This window comes from Spermophilus citellus (assembly GCF_964194105.1).
Source record: "Spermophilus citellus genome assembly, chromosome: 2".
Classification (NCBI taxonomy): Eukaryota; Metazoa; Chordata; class Mammalia; order Rodentia; family Sciuridae; genus Spermophilus; species Spermophilus citellus.
Genome location: NC_138183.1, coordinates 67,300,247 through 67,314,313, shown reverse-complemented (window position 1 = coordinate 67,314,313; position 14,067 = coordinate 67,300,247). Strand labels below are relative to the sequence as shown.

Sequence of the window (14,067 nt, the reverse complement as noted above, 5' to 3'; positions counted from 1 at the left end):
GCTTCTGTTCTTAGCTAGTCCTGCTCTAAAAATCCTGACATCTACTTACCACACTAAAATTTTATGAAAATGCAGATGACTTAACCAAAAGACATAACAGTTTTTCTGATACCAAATCTGAATTAAAAGAATGAATATCATGCTCACTTCCACAGCACATACAAATTGGAATGATACAGAGATTATCATGGCCCCAACACAAGAATAGCATGCAAATTTGTGAAGCATTCCATTTATAAAAAAAAAAATTATCTAAGTACAAGCCATATTCAAAATAAAAGTAATAATTATTACTAGTGTAGAAATATAAGAGAAGACTAGTGTGGATGATGGCAATGCTTCCAGACCAGGGCTTCAAAGTAGTCCAAAGAGTGTCTGAACTTGCCCAGACCTTGACAGGATTTGAGCTCATTTCAAACACCAGTTGAATAGTATTGGGGGGAGGGGAGAGGGGATGAAAAAGTCAAGGATTTTATAAATAGAGAAATGTAAAAAATGAAATCAACAGAAACCTAAATTACTTTGTAGTGCTTCTGGTCTGCCTGTCTCTCTCTCTCATCTATCCACATTCTTGTGAAATTATGTCCAGTTTTAAATAACTCATTGGTGAGCCACAGGCAGGAGCCCCAACTGTCAGACACTTGTCTGGCACACATACATAGTGAAGCTGGCTCCAGCAGGAACTCAAGCTGTGAGGCTCAGATAATTCCTATGTGGGTGAGCAAATCAGGGCACTTGGCCATCCTCTCTACTAGAACCAATGAAATGGTAGAACCTTCTGACACTTTGCCATAGGTATGGTCATTATCCTAGTGTCAGGTTTAGAGTTTTATTTCTTTGTTGTTGTTACTAGAAGCAGCAAGGGCAAGCAACATGCTAGCCTTTCAGAACATAGGTAAAGCAATCACCAATTCCTGGCTCTATGTTATTGGCATGCTTCATTTTCCCAGTGCCAATTTTGGCATGGAATCAGAGACTATTAGTGTTGGAAAGAGCTTTGGAGATTACAAAGTCCTACTGTTTCATTTTACAGATGGAAAGGCTGAGACCTACAGAATTTAAGTGACTAGGCTAAGGTTTCACACTTAGGGGCAAACTGAGTACTTTTGTTGTCTCCTCTTTGTACTTATTTTGCTGGTACTTTTGAAGTCCTTAATTTCTCACCTAGTCACTGTCTCTCATTTCCTTTTCTACCACATCTTAATTTATCTGTCTCCTCTCACCAACTAATATACTTAATTTTTCTTACTCTCTTATCACTGATTCAGTTCCTATTATCCCATACCTATTTTTGCCTAAACAGGAAACATCAAGAACCTCTGGGACTCCTTGTCCAAGTAATATAAAATAAAGACAAGTTGTACTGACTGGGTATTTCTAAATGAGAAAGAATCCAGGAGTTAAAAAAGTCAGCAACAGACAGGCATATGTGACTGTGCAAATTAGAGACTAAACTAGAGATTAACCCTAAAATACTTAGCTAGAGGCAAGAACAAACTCATAATGAGGGAGAATTCTGAATCAAAACTACACTTAGGTACATCATTAGTGAAATAAGGTTATATATTTGTTAAAGAGAGTAGTCAGATATTGTAAGAAAATAATAGATGACTGAAAATAATATTCCCATGTAAAGCCCTATTTCCTAGACTTTTTTGCAAAGTTTCTTTAAAATGTGTCAAATTCACAAGCAGAGGAGATGGCTGAGTTGAGAGTAAGTCTCATTTATGTGATGGGGCTAATTATAAAAATAACGTAAAGGGGGGGTCATATAATTAATTAAACACAAGATGGGGGAAGATAGGAGCAGATAAAATGAAAGGCAAACAAAAAGTTGGTACAATATACAATGCTTTGGGGGGAAAAGATGACTATCAGACAAATTTTTCAGATGGAATGTGTTAATCATAATTTTTCTACTTTGACAAAGATTAAAACCATTTAAATCACTCTAAAATAAGAAAAACATTCATTCTTAATCAAATTGCTCAAAAGAATAAAAATGTATCAAATTACCAAACAGCAACTTTATATTTAGCTTCCAACTTCAAAATGCTAAACATTTCTAACATCCAAAGAAAGGAAGCCAGAGAAGACATTTCCCCTCTGTAATTTCATATATTATTCTGGATAATGTTCAAAGATTACTTTACAATCTAAGATAGGAGTTAGCAAATTAATTCCAAAATTCCTTATTGTTATAGGAAGACCAGAGCTGACTTCATATATTTCATACCCTCAGTAAATAACAATAATAAGCAATATATTATAGACCTGCAGAATAATTCCTTGAACAACTCATCTTTATAAAATTGACCAGAATATCCTATTATATAGTAATGACTAGATTTAATATGAAGTTTATAAATAAGGCTCAAAATGATCTCAAACAAATTCACGTGAAACGTGAAGAGGAAAATCTAAATAGGATAATGAAATGGACAATGGGAAGTGTAAGACACAATGAAATGTTACATCATTAGTTCTTAATCTGAAATCCCTAGACCAGTAGAATTATGTGAATGTAGTAGAAGGAGCCCCACTATAATATGGCTGCAGAGTAAAACTAAAACATAATTTTGGACTAACATTCTTTTAATTCAATGTGGTAACAAGACTGATTATCAAATGGCAATCCAAACCTGTGACTGAAAGATATCTTCATGGTCTTGTTTTATTTTTAAAAAGGAGAGAAAAAAGAATAATTACTTAATAACTTGGACTAGTGGACAAAGTCTTTCAGAACTTCAGCCACATTAGAAAATAAATGGTCACCAAGGATCATGTTCGAATGATAACTAAGTAGCAAAAAGGTTACAATAGGTATCTAAACATTTCCTAATAAAAATAACCAACAGGTATTCCACAACAAAGACTAACTACTCTACATTACATAAATTATCTTTTAATTTTCACAAAAACCCTAAGATTTACCCTATCTTTCAAATGAGAAAACTGAGGCTAAGTGAAGGCAAATAACTTGTCCCAGGTCATACAGCTAATAAGATTATCTGAAATCTGACTCCAAGCCTGTGTTCTTAGCCTTTAATATACTCAAACCATGCATTTTTGTATTGATACTCTAAATACAACGCAGTTTTATAACTGATCATTTTAATGATGTACATGCTGTACTTTGATATGAAACCCAAAACTTCAAATATAAAGATTTCTAAACAATACAATTTGCCATATACTTTTAAAAATCACGGTGTCATTGACTAACTAGTAAACTGTGGGACTATATTTTTTTTACAGAAAAAATGCCTAACCTTCTTTAGTTAAGACCAGTATTTAAAAATATTGTTACTCTCTAATGACTTTTTATATTCTTTGACACATTCCACCACATAAATTGTTATACTTTATAAAGTTACTTTTTAAAATTATCACCATTAGCTGATTATAGTTTAATGTGGAATACATCCATGATCAAGAATTAAAAGTTCCTTTAATGAATCTTTACCTTTCAAAGGTTACTTGGGGAAGACACCACTGTGTCAGTATTCACCTTTGAGAGTATATTGTTGTGAAAAGAACTGATGTGCAAGAAGCAGCCCAAAATACCAGATTCAACAGCTCTAAAAAAATCTCTCCAGATACAGAAAATTGTTCCTACTTTAGAAGTATAAGGCACAGAATAAGGCAGAGAATCTAAAACTTTGCTGATAATAAGCAGAATTCAAAAACCAAGCCAGATCTATATGTGTAATAAGAATTGTAATGTATCCCGCTGTCATGTATTTAAAAAATAAAATCAATATTTACAAAAAAAAAAAAAAATAAGCCAGACTACTCCAACAGCATAAAGCAGGAACTGATTTATCTAGATAATTTTTTATATTATTATTGTTGATTATTAAGCATGATAACCACCATATTTGCCTTCACTTAGCCACCATAAACATTCATACTTTTCAGGTATATTTCTGAACATTATGCCATGAAAGCCTATCACTAATTATGCTATATAAAAGTGTTATAGGAACATGTAAATACTGATATGTGCCAGCAATATCAAATTCTAGAAAACCAAAACACCAGGTTATGTTTTTCTCAAGTTAAAATAAATTTTTGATATTCAAAAATCTGCATATATTTTAATTTATAAGGACTACTGATGACATTGACTACATCAAAGATTTCAACTTTAGTACGTTATGTGTTGCAATAATACACACACTTCAATATAAAAGTGCCAATGAGACAGTACATTAAATTTTAAACTCCACAGAAATAAGACTATATATTTGAATACACAGGTAATTAAATTTTTTTTCTTTAAATAAAAGTGCTAATCATTTCACATTTTTAGTTATAATAATCTAACATTGATAACAACACAGCACCCTCTGGTGCATCTGTTATAAGATGTGCAAAATTCCTACAAAAAAAAAGCGATGGAATCACAGAGTGAAAATAAACCTTAGAAATCAATAGGTTGATACTCTTTTATTTACTCCAGCATATATTTTTAAACTCTAATGCTTAAAACAATTTTCATTTTAAAAGAACTCTACAAATTTTATAGCAGCAACTAAAATAGGTCAGGAAATTTTTTGTTTTAAAATATGAAACAAAAAAAAATCTGTTTCTAAAACATATCACTCAAATTAAAATAACATCATCCAAAAAAATTATTCTAAGTATGAAATGGTTAAAATTGACTTATCATGTTAACCAAATTTCACTTTAGTCAAATCCTTTTGCTTCAGATAAATTTGACCTTTGAATGTGTAAGGAGCTTCCACATTCTTTTTCTGGATTCAAAGAGAATTTGTCATTATTTGTAAAAATTGATAAATAGTTTATAAAAGCATCTACAAGTTCTACAGCTTGAAAATACAGGGATACTTAGACATGAGCTATGACCAATCTTCAGTAGTTCAAAGAGGACAGTACAAAAATTTTACTTAAAAAAAAAAAAAAAACTCTTCCTAGGAAAATAATTAACTCTAAAATACCTAACCAAAGACAAAAGCAAAGGATGCCACCTGCTTTAGACAGCCCTTTTGTGAACCCCTGTGGAAGTCCCAACACAATGCAGTAAAAAAATGAAAGTGACACCTGTTTAAAGCAGCCATCTGTCTCTAACACACTAGATTTAGTCAAATCTACTTATCTTGGATTTCCAAAATATGGGAACGCTATGCACCTGTGAACAACAAGGAATTTATAAGCCATTTTGTGGTAGCTACTAGGATATCCAAAGAGTTAAAGGCAAATGATTTACTTAAGCAAACTATTTTTATAAACTGAGAACAAAGGATATTTAGTCAGATGCTCAACATAAAAGAATAAACAACCAGCATATTCATCATTTAAAAAGACTACTTATTTAGTATTTTCATTTCTTATATTCTCAGTGTAGATATTAACAACAAAGTAACAATCCTATTAGACTGCTCAGATCAGGGGGAAAAAAAATTAACTCTTACTACACACCTGACACCCATTCTTTAAAAATATACACAAACATACACATAATTTAAAATCTGAAAAGCAAAATTATGTACCACCTACAGTTTGAAAATACAGTGATACTTATTATCCCTGAGTTGGAAGTTTAGAGGAATGCATACATAATACCAACTTTCTCCAGAATAATGAAAAACATCACCCAAAAGTAACCTTATCATTCAAATAGTGCATGGCAACTATCTTAGGATTCATTTGTTTTTTTGTTATCCTTTAATGGTTAAAAAAAATTACCATAAATTTGTTAAAGGTTAAAAAAATTGTTTAAGGTTAAAGAATTTCAAGCTTTTCAACTATAAACCTTTTAATTGAGTACCTAAGTAGAGTACAAGACTATTTGAATACTGAAGAATAACACAGTATTTCAGAAATCAGGCACAACTACCTCTATATAATGAAAACGTTGTAAAACGATGCAAACTTCTAGGAATACATTATTAGGTTACTACATACATGTAAATTTACTATGCCTATGTCCTATATGGTTTAATATAATTCATAGGAAAAACAATACAAAAAGACTGAAAAGCATTATAATATAAAATAAACGATATTTAGCTACTCAAACAAAGTTACTAGTGAATATAGTTTGAAAGCATGATTACTTTCAGATTTCTGATAGTCTAAAAACTGAAAGCTATACCAACACATAGCATACACTCTTCTAGGAAAAATATTACAGAAAGAATGAACTAAATGCTGAGTATTTACCTCTGTATTTAATTTTAAATGTCATTTGTTTTGTTAATATTTATGATTATTATTTAACCAATCCATATGAATAATTTTCATTTACTTGAGCCCTAAGTATCTCTAACAGCAACTTTTATACCACATGCATGCTTTAAAATTGGTTAAGAAGTCAAATTCAATTTAAACTCTGCTTTCAAATCAGTTTGTGAACCTAAATTTAAACTTTAGAAAATCTAAAACACACAAGTAAAATGCCTCAAAATGTTTTTAGACACTGCAAATAAAAATACTATACATAACATTGTAGAATATATATAATCTACTTGACTGAAACTTATGTAAATGGCATAAGATCTAAAACTATCCCAAGACAGCAAAACTCCTATTAACTTCAGAGACAGTTTATAGGACCCAGGAGCTTCACCATCCAAAAGTGTTCAGGCATTTGACACTCATCTGAACAGAAAAAAAAAAATACAAGTTAGTCAGAGAAATTTTCATGGAATTTAGGTTGGGGAGGGGATGATTAGAAAGAGATGTGAGTGCTGAAGAAAACTTCCTTTCGAATAAAATATCATCTGCATTTAAAATAGGAATCACAAGAAAACGAAAAAGGAAGTTTTATTAAACCCTAACTCCTATTTTAAAATAGTAGCCTAAATAGCATTATAATTACCCAACTTGCTCATTGACAATCTCAAGAATAATTAATGCTGTCATATTATTCACAGGCTGCTGTCAGTTAATCAATATATGTTTGCTGTTACAAAGAATACTGTTTAAATAAGTATTTTAAAATCTAAATTGGAAATTACAATATGTGCAACTATAATAGTACATTATATCTGTTTTAGTATACATTCATTTACAATACTTTTGACTGATAATCAATTAAAAGTTAGACTGAAAAATGAACAAAATTAAGAGATCTGTAAAACCAGGTTAGCTTTAATCAAGAACCCTACTATTTGAGGACTGATAAGTACTCAAATCTGCAGAGAAAAACATTTTCTTGGGGGAAAAAAAGAAGAAGAAGTTCCCTCTTCCTAGCAGGTTTAAGTTCACTGTCCAAAGAAAATAAAAAAGTAAATAAAAAATATATGTTAAGTACACACATGCCTAGATCTTAACAACCACAAAGAAAGTGAAATATACACACGTTTCAAGTTGAGAAGCTTCATGCATTCTTTATGAACAACTTGACTTCAATTTCAACTCTCAAAGGGAAATGATGAAAAAAAAAAAAAACCTCTTAAAGTACCATAACTGTCACAAATAACATTGTGAAGTGAGTTCTCGAAAGCTTCCTTGTGTCCTTTCCCTGTTCATCACACACGAAGTCTCATAACCACAATGAAAATTGTTAACACTCCACTGTGGGGAGGGGAGGTTCATCAAAGCGAAATGGAACCTCACTACTACTCCCTCCCATCTCCACAAGAAGGATAAAGCACTGTCAATAACTACTAACCCAAGTACAACAGATACCCTGCATCCGGTTTAAATCACAAGCGCAAGCGCAAGCGCACACACACACACACACACACACACACACACACACACACCAAAAGAGAGAGACAGAGACTGACTTTAAAAAAAAAAAAAAAAAAAAAAAATCTCTTTCCCTGTGCAACAGAGAGCCCAGCGAAGAGGCCCCGGGTTTCAATGTATGTGCAAGGGGTTGGGGCGGGAGGGGGGGAGGGAAGAGTGCTGAATGGATATTAAGACTGTTTGCAGCACAAAGAAAATACAATTTTAAAAGAAAAAAGAAAACCATGAAGCTGATGATGGTCAAAGAAGAGCAGCTAATCATTTAGCACCAAGCAAAGAGGGGCAAAAATGAAGGGAATAGGCGGTGGGAAAAGTTCACGGATGTATGAGGATAAAAATAACAAAACCCATAACAAGGCCCCACAAGTGAACAACAACAACAACAAAATACCACCTCTTGGGTCCCCCCACCCGGCCGCACATTGTTATCTATTTCGGTTTTCAAAGAAAAAGGAAACAAGCAGCTTTGAAAAAGAACGGGGGCAAAAAAAAATCCCTTATCTCTTCACCTGACCCTCCTCCTCTCACCAGACCTAAGGGAAAGATCCAGCATCGGCATCGGAAAACTGTGGCTCCCTCTCCGGCTCGGCTCTCAGCCCCCCGCGCTCCCGCTCCATCCCTGAAGTGCGGCCGCCGAGGGCCGGGGAGGGCCAGCGGGCGGCGCGGCGCCCACACCCCCGACCCCGCCGTGGCGCGCAGGGTCCATTGTAAACAAGCCGGGGACAGAGCCCCTCGGCTGCCGCGCCGGAGCAGCAGCCCGGTGTCAGGAGTGAGACCCCGCACAGCCACGCTCCGCTCGCACACACGAACACACACACGCACGGACACACGCGTTCACACGCATCCACACGCTCCCACACACATGTAGAGACCGAAGAATATTCACCTTGGCTGTGGATTATTGTGGTGTTGTTGGTGGGTGATGGAGATGGTGGTGGTGGGGAGGAGGAGGAGGAAGAGGAGGAGGAGGAGGAGAGGAGTAGTTGTTGTTGATGGGTAACAGTCGCCAGGACTACGGTGACTATGGCGCTTGATTCACAAGGCAACGGTTGCTATAACTCACAAAAGAGAGAGAGGGAGAGAGAGAGGGAGCGAGAGGGAGAGGGAGACACTCGCACGGGGAGGGGTGGGGGAGGGAAGAGGGGAGGAGGCGGGCCGGCGGAGTCGCCGGAAGGGGCGGGCTCACCACCCTGACTGACAAGGCTCCGAACCCGGGCGGGCGGAGGGATGGCGGAGAGCACGGGATTCTGATTTAGGGACTCCGAAGAAGTGCGCTTAGGCTTGGCCAGGCCTGCCGTCACTAGAAGTCCTCTCGGACGAACGCTACTACACAATTTGGTCAAGCCGAGGAGACTTTAGAGTTAGAATACGAGGAATACTTTCTGTAAAGAAAGAATTGTGGGTCACCGCAGCCAGCTTTGTGCAGAGAAGCCCCAGAGCCATGAGAGGGTAATGGCTAAACCAGGGATGGGAATAGTAAGAGCGATCCCAGGCACTTTGTGAGGAGACGAGCTATGGCGGGGGAAGCATCCTCTTTGAAGAACGGCCTTCGACCCCCCCCAAAACATCATTTCCGGGGCGGACTCGGCGGAGGGCCCGGATGTGGCACTGCTTCGTACGTGAATCGCCAGCGGTGTTCCTGGTAGTGTTTGCCTCCTGGCTTATGCCTTTACTAGACTCTTTGGGTCCCTCGGTGGACTGGAGGGTCCGAGCTGCCCTTTCCTTTCTGTTGTCTGCGCCCTATTCTACTCCCGCCTACTGAGGCCACGACTCCGGGAAGCGCGGGCGGCGGGGTGTGAGCGAGCTGCCTCCGCCGCCATCTTAGAGAAGGCGAGCCTGGGGCGCGTGTGGGCAGCGGGCGGGCCTCCCGCGGACCCGCAGCGGTTTGGCGCGGAGAGGTAGGGAGGTCGGAGCGCGTGCGGCCCTCACTCCGGAGCGAAGAGGCGAAGTCATCACTCCCAGCCTACGGGGCTGGGAGTAAGTGCTAATAAAGAACAAGAATTTGCCCTTCTCGGAGGATGAGAAAACCCCTGGCGAGCTCCCTCGACGAAAGGCGTGGAGGGGTGGGGTAACTTACACCTGCCTGAACTACTGTCCCGTTAATTTTTGGTTCCCCGTTATTTTCACCCCCCCCCAAGCAAAGTGTTCATCCCTCTTCAGAGTTGACCAAACTTGGAATTGATCTCAATCTGTATTGTATTTCTTGCCTCGCCCTTAGCCTCTTTACTTGACAGCCTAAGGTAGTAGAGGTTCATGCCATTCCAGGCTGTATTGAAGCAGACGAATGGCTTCCTTCTATGTTGAACGTTGTCAGCCCACAACCTGCTATATGGAACATCCATTGATAATGCATGGTTCAAACATATTCGTCCAATTCTTTACACCCTGGAGTCCAGCAGGCACGTGTCCCCGGGCCCTGGCAATACCCAAAATCTCCAATGTTTGCAGCTAAGCAGCTTATCGAAGACAATAAATTAGAAGTAGAGCCTTAGGAAGTCAGTTCTCTTGGGGCTTAATTTTTGCACCTGCAAATAAGGGATTTGGGCCGGCATGAGTTCACCAGTGCTAAAATAATACCGAGCTCTTTTTTTTCTTTCTTTCTTTTTTGGTGTCCTAGACCCTGTGTTAAGGTTTTGCATACATTATCTCATTTAATCCGGGCAACACTACTATTAAGTAGAAAAGATTCTCATTGTAGGAAAAATAAGAGTTCTAGAAATAGTTTTACCTCTCTGGGTCATAAAATACAAGGATTTAGAAACCAACTATTGGGACAACAGATTTAAGAAAGTAATATTGTTAACCTTCCGTAATTTCATAAAAGTTGTATTTTTATGAGTTACCATGTAATAATAACTCATTGGACAGCATTGAGCTAAAGGTAAAAGATTTCATGACCCACTGTTACTTCATTGACGTGACCAGTAGCAGTTCAGCTCTTCAAATTTAGAATACTCATTTTATTACATTTACAGATAAAGTCCTCTAGTCCTGCAATGGTGTTAGGGCTGCTTGCTCACACTACATGGCTCTGAATAGCTTTGCTTTTTTACTTCTATTGTCTGTTACAGTTTTCTTGTCTCCTCACTGTCAGCTGTTGCTTCTTCCAGCTGTCAGTGAACATAGTTCTATTATCCTTCCCACCCTTTTAATTTACTGCTTTTAATCTTCAGGCAAGAAAATCACATAATGAAGCTTGTGCAAAACTGTCTCAAGAGTATAAATAGGTACTTTAAGGGACTGCCTTTTTAGCAAAATTGTGACCCTTGTTCTAGGACATTGTAATGTCAGTTTTAAGCTGCTTAAAGACTCCCAGTGCCCCCGGCCCCAACTTGGTGGTTTAGTCTTTTTCTGAGTTAGGAATAGGTAACTTCTTTTAAGTGAATTCCTCAAAGTTAGAATTTAGGATATGTAGAATAATACCCATTTTAAGATCATTAGTGGTGACTTCTAACCATAGTGAGGTTAATGTGAAATTTTCGATTTTACCACCTCATTGAATAAATTACCAAACTACCAATTCGAGCTATGGAATTGAAAGCCACACATTATGTATGTGTTACCGATGTTGACCTGTGACGAGTCCTTGCTTCCCCAGTGCTGAAGAATAACACCAGAGAAGCACGCTGAGGCAAGGTCAGAGTGGAAAATTAGACGTTTATTAAAGGACAGCAGAAAAGACTTATTGCGGAGGAAGAAGGGAACCCAAGAGGTGGAATCCCTTGAAGGGCGAATGTGTTCCCTTATTTATAGTTTTTGGTGATGGAATGTAGGTGGGAAGGTCCAAAGGGTTGGGATACAGGTGGGCCAAAGAAGTAATCTGGGCACTTCCGAGTCAAGTTTGCTGTTCATTAACATTTCTTTGGGATGGGCTATCTTCAAATCTGTTGGGGGCTGTTTCCTGGGCTTCATTAACATTCCAAGAGTTGCTCAACTTTTCCGGAAATTCATTCTCAGCATGGCCTCCATTTTGGATTTGACTCGATATTAGACCCGATTTACCTAACTACACTGACTACCTAACTTTAAATCTGGCTTCATATGCATTCACTGTTGTAATTAGTTATAAAAGAACCAAGAAATCCTTTTGCCAGTAGTCAGTTCCAGTAAGAGATTCTTTAGGATTATTTTGAAAGCTGCATAGTTATTGTACATGCACTTCAAAAATACATTATTTGTTAAGTATCCCTCAGTGTTAGACCATTGTAACAGTTATTGCCTACTGCAATGTAAAACATTGGGCTCAAGTAAAAATATACCTAACCAAAAGCATTTTACACTCCTTGACAAATTCAGTAAATTATCAGTGCAATAATTATTTGCTGAGTAACTAAAATGGAGCAGTTTGTAAAGTGTTCAAAGTTAATAAAACTCAGTTAATAGAAAACTGAACTTAAAATTAGCCTTTTGAATTTAGGCTGAGATTGGAATGACTGGCAGAGACATAGATGAACACATTTTTAGCTGAAAATCCACTTGAAAGATGTGAAGCCCTGATTCTTTGTGTATGAATCATATACTTTATAAATTACTATAACATATTCTTAAAGATAAATTTCTTTTTCATTATTACCTAGTAGGATTTTCCTCCTATTGTTAATCTACTATATATTCAGGAATCAGTAAGTTATTTCGGTATTAATGCTTGAAACGGGAAATGTATATATGAAAAAAAATACTGATATCCCTTAGCTGTGCTTCCAAAATATGTATGAGGATTCAGAAAATTAATGTATTCTATGGCAATTTGTCATTGAATTTGTAGTGAATCCTTTAATAAAGCAGAGCTAACACCTGTTTTAAAATTTTTCATTTGATTATAATATTCTGTTTTCCTCAGTTGAGTAAAACAGAACTTTAGTTCTCATGAAATTAATGGTTTCATTTCTAATCAGTATTAAGTGTTTATACAGACCACAAGGGAAATAGACTACTAGATTACTGATAGCCTTCATTGGATTTGAAACTCTGTGGATATTTGATAATTATCAATAACAGTGAGAGGGTAATAGAGACCAAAGTAATTGAAAACTACATAGAGACTGGGATTCAATCCCCAACAACAACAATAAAATATATATGACCTGTCACTTAATCTTTTGAGGACCCCCTACCACACTCATCCTCACCTAAAGTCTATTTTGGTCTTGAAAACAGTGCAATTGTTTTTTGGTAAATTTGTCTTTGTTATTGTCTTTTCTTCAAGTTACACAAACCAGGTGATAGCAGTTCTGAAGTACGTCTGTCTATCCTTACATATACTTTGGAATTAAGTTTTCATCCTAGTACAAAAATATAATAATAGAATCATACATTGACTATCTTTTAAAGACTAAAGTCCTTAAAATTATCTTTTGATATACACATACAGCTTTCCCCCTTTGATTAATTCAAAATATCAAATAAAACATGGCAGCACTAAAACTAAAAGACCAGAAACAACCCAAATGTAAGATGATGGGGAAAACAATATTATAGTACATTTATACAATTGAGTACTATTGAACAATTAAAAAGAAAGGACTACTAATATAGACAAAAAGATTCTCAGCAGAAGAAACCAGGCACAGAGGCATAATGCAGGAATCCATAAAGTCCAACACTGGAAAAACTAAATTATGTTTAGTGTTTCCCTATGATGGCAGGGGAATGGAGGTGAAAACTTATAGAGTGATGGAAATTTATGTATTCTCCAAGTTGGAAGCCAGTATCCACATGTTGCTCTTAAAAGCTTAGTGTAAATTAAAATGTACAGTTGGCAACAATGGCATATGCCTGTGATCCCAGCAATTTGGGAGACTGAGACAGGAGGATTGTGAGTTCAAAGCCAGGCTCAGCAATTTAGTGAGGCTCTGAGCAATAAGGCAAAACCCTGCCTCAGAGTAAAACATAAATGGGGCTGGGGATGTGGCTCAGTGGTTAAGTACCCCTGGATTCAATTTCTGGTACCAAAAAAATGAATTAATTAAAATGTACAACTGGAAGCATACTAACTAGGTTTTAAATGCTCAATAATTGACTGTGGCTAGTAAATAGAACAATGCAAATACGGAATGTCATTTCAAAAGTTCTATTAGAAAGTACTGTTCAGGATCTTGTTTTTTTGTAGTATTTATATAGGTATCTATATTTGTCAAAATTATAGTTAATGCACATTACATGTATGTTTATAATATCAATAGTAGCTGTCCCTAAACCACAGAAATAGAATTAGTATTACTATGTTACCAGCTTGATTAGGACCATTTTTTTCTTCAATGTTTTTGTTCACTGAGGAAAAGGATAAGTAGTAAAATCATCCTTGGCAATTTTTTAAAATATGTTAAGTGTGCCATATACTAAATA

At 36.6% G+C, this 14,067-nt stretch overlaps 1 protein-coding gene across 2 annotated transcripts in view; it reads right to left on the bottom strand.

The window, feature by feature from the left end:
• Window positions 1-8,828, bottom strand: part of RFX3 (regulatory factor X3) — a 329,303-nt gene extending 320,475 nt beyond the window's left edge. Inside the window, exon 1 of one of the 2 annotated variants that reach the window (XM_081282601.1) lies at window positions 8,609-8,828. The gene's annotated coding sequence lies outside the window, so the exon portion shown is untranslated. Of the gene's footprint in view, window positions 1-8,255; window positions 8,519-8,608 lie in introns of those variants that run through there. The other variant, XM_081282602.1, reaches the window with a different exon arrangement.
• Window positions 8,829-14,067: the final 5,239 nt, after the last annotated feature.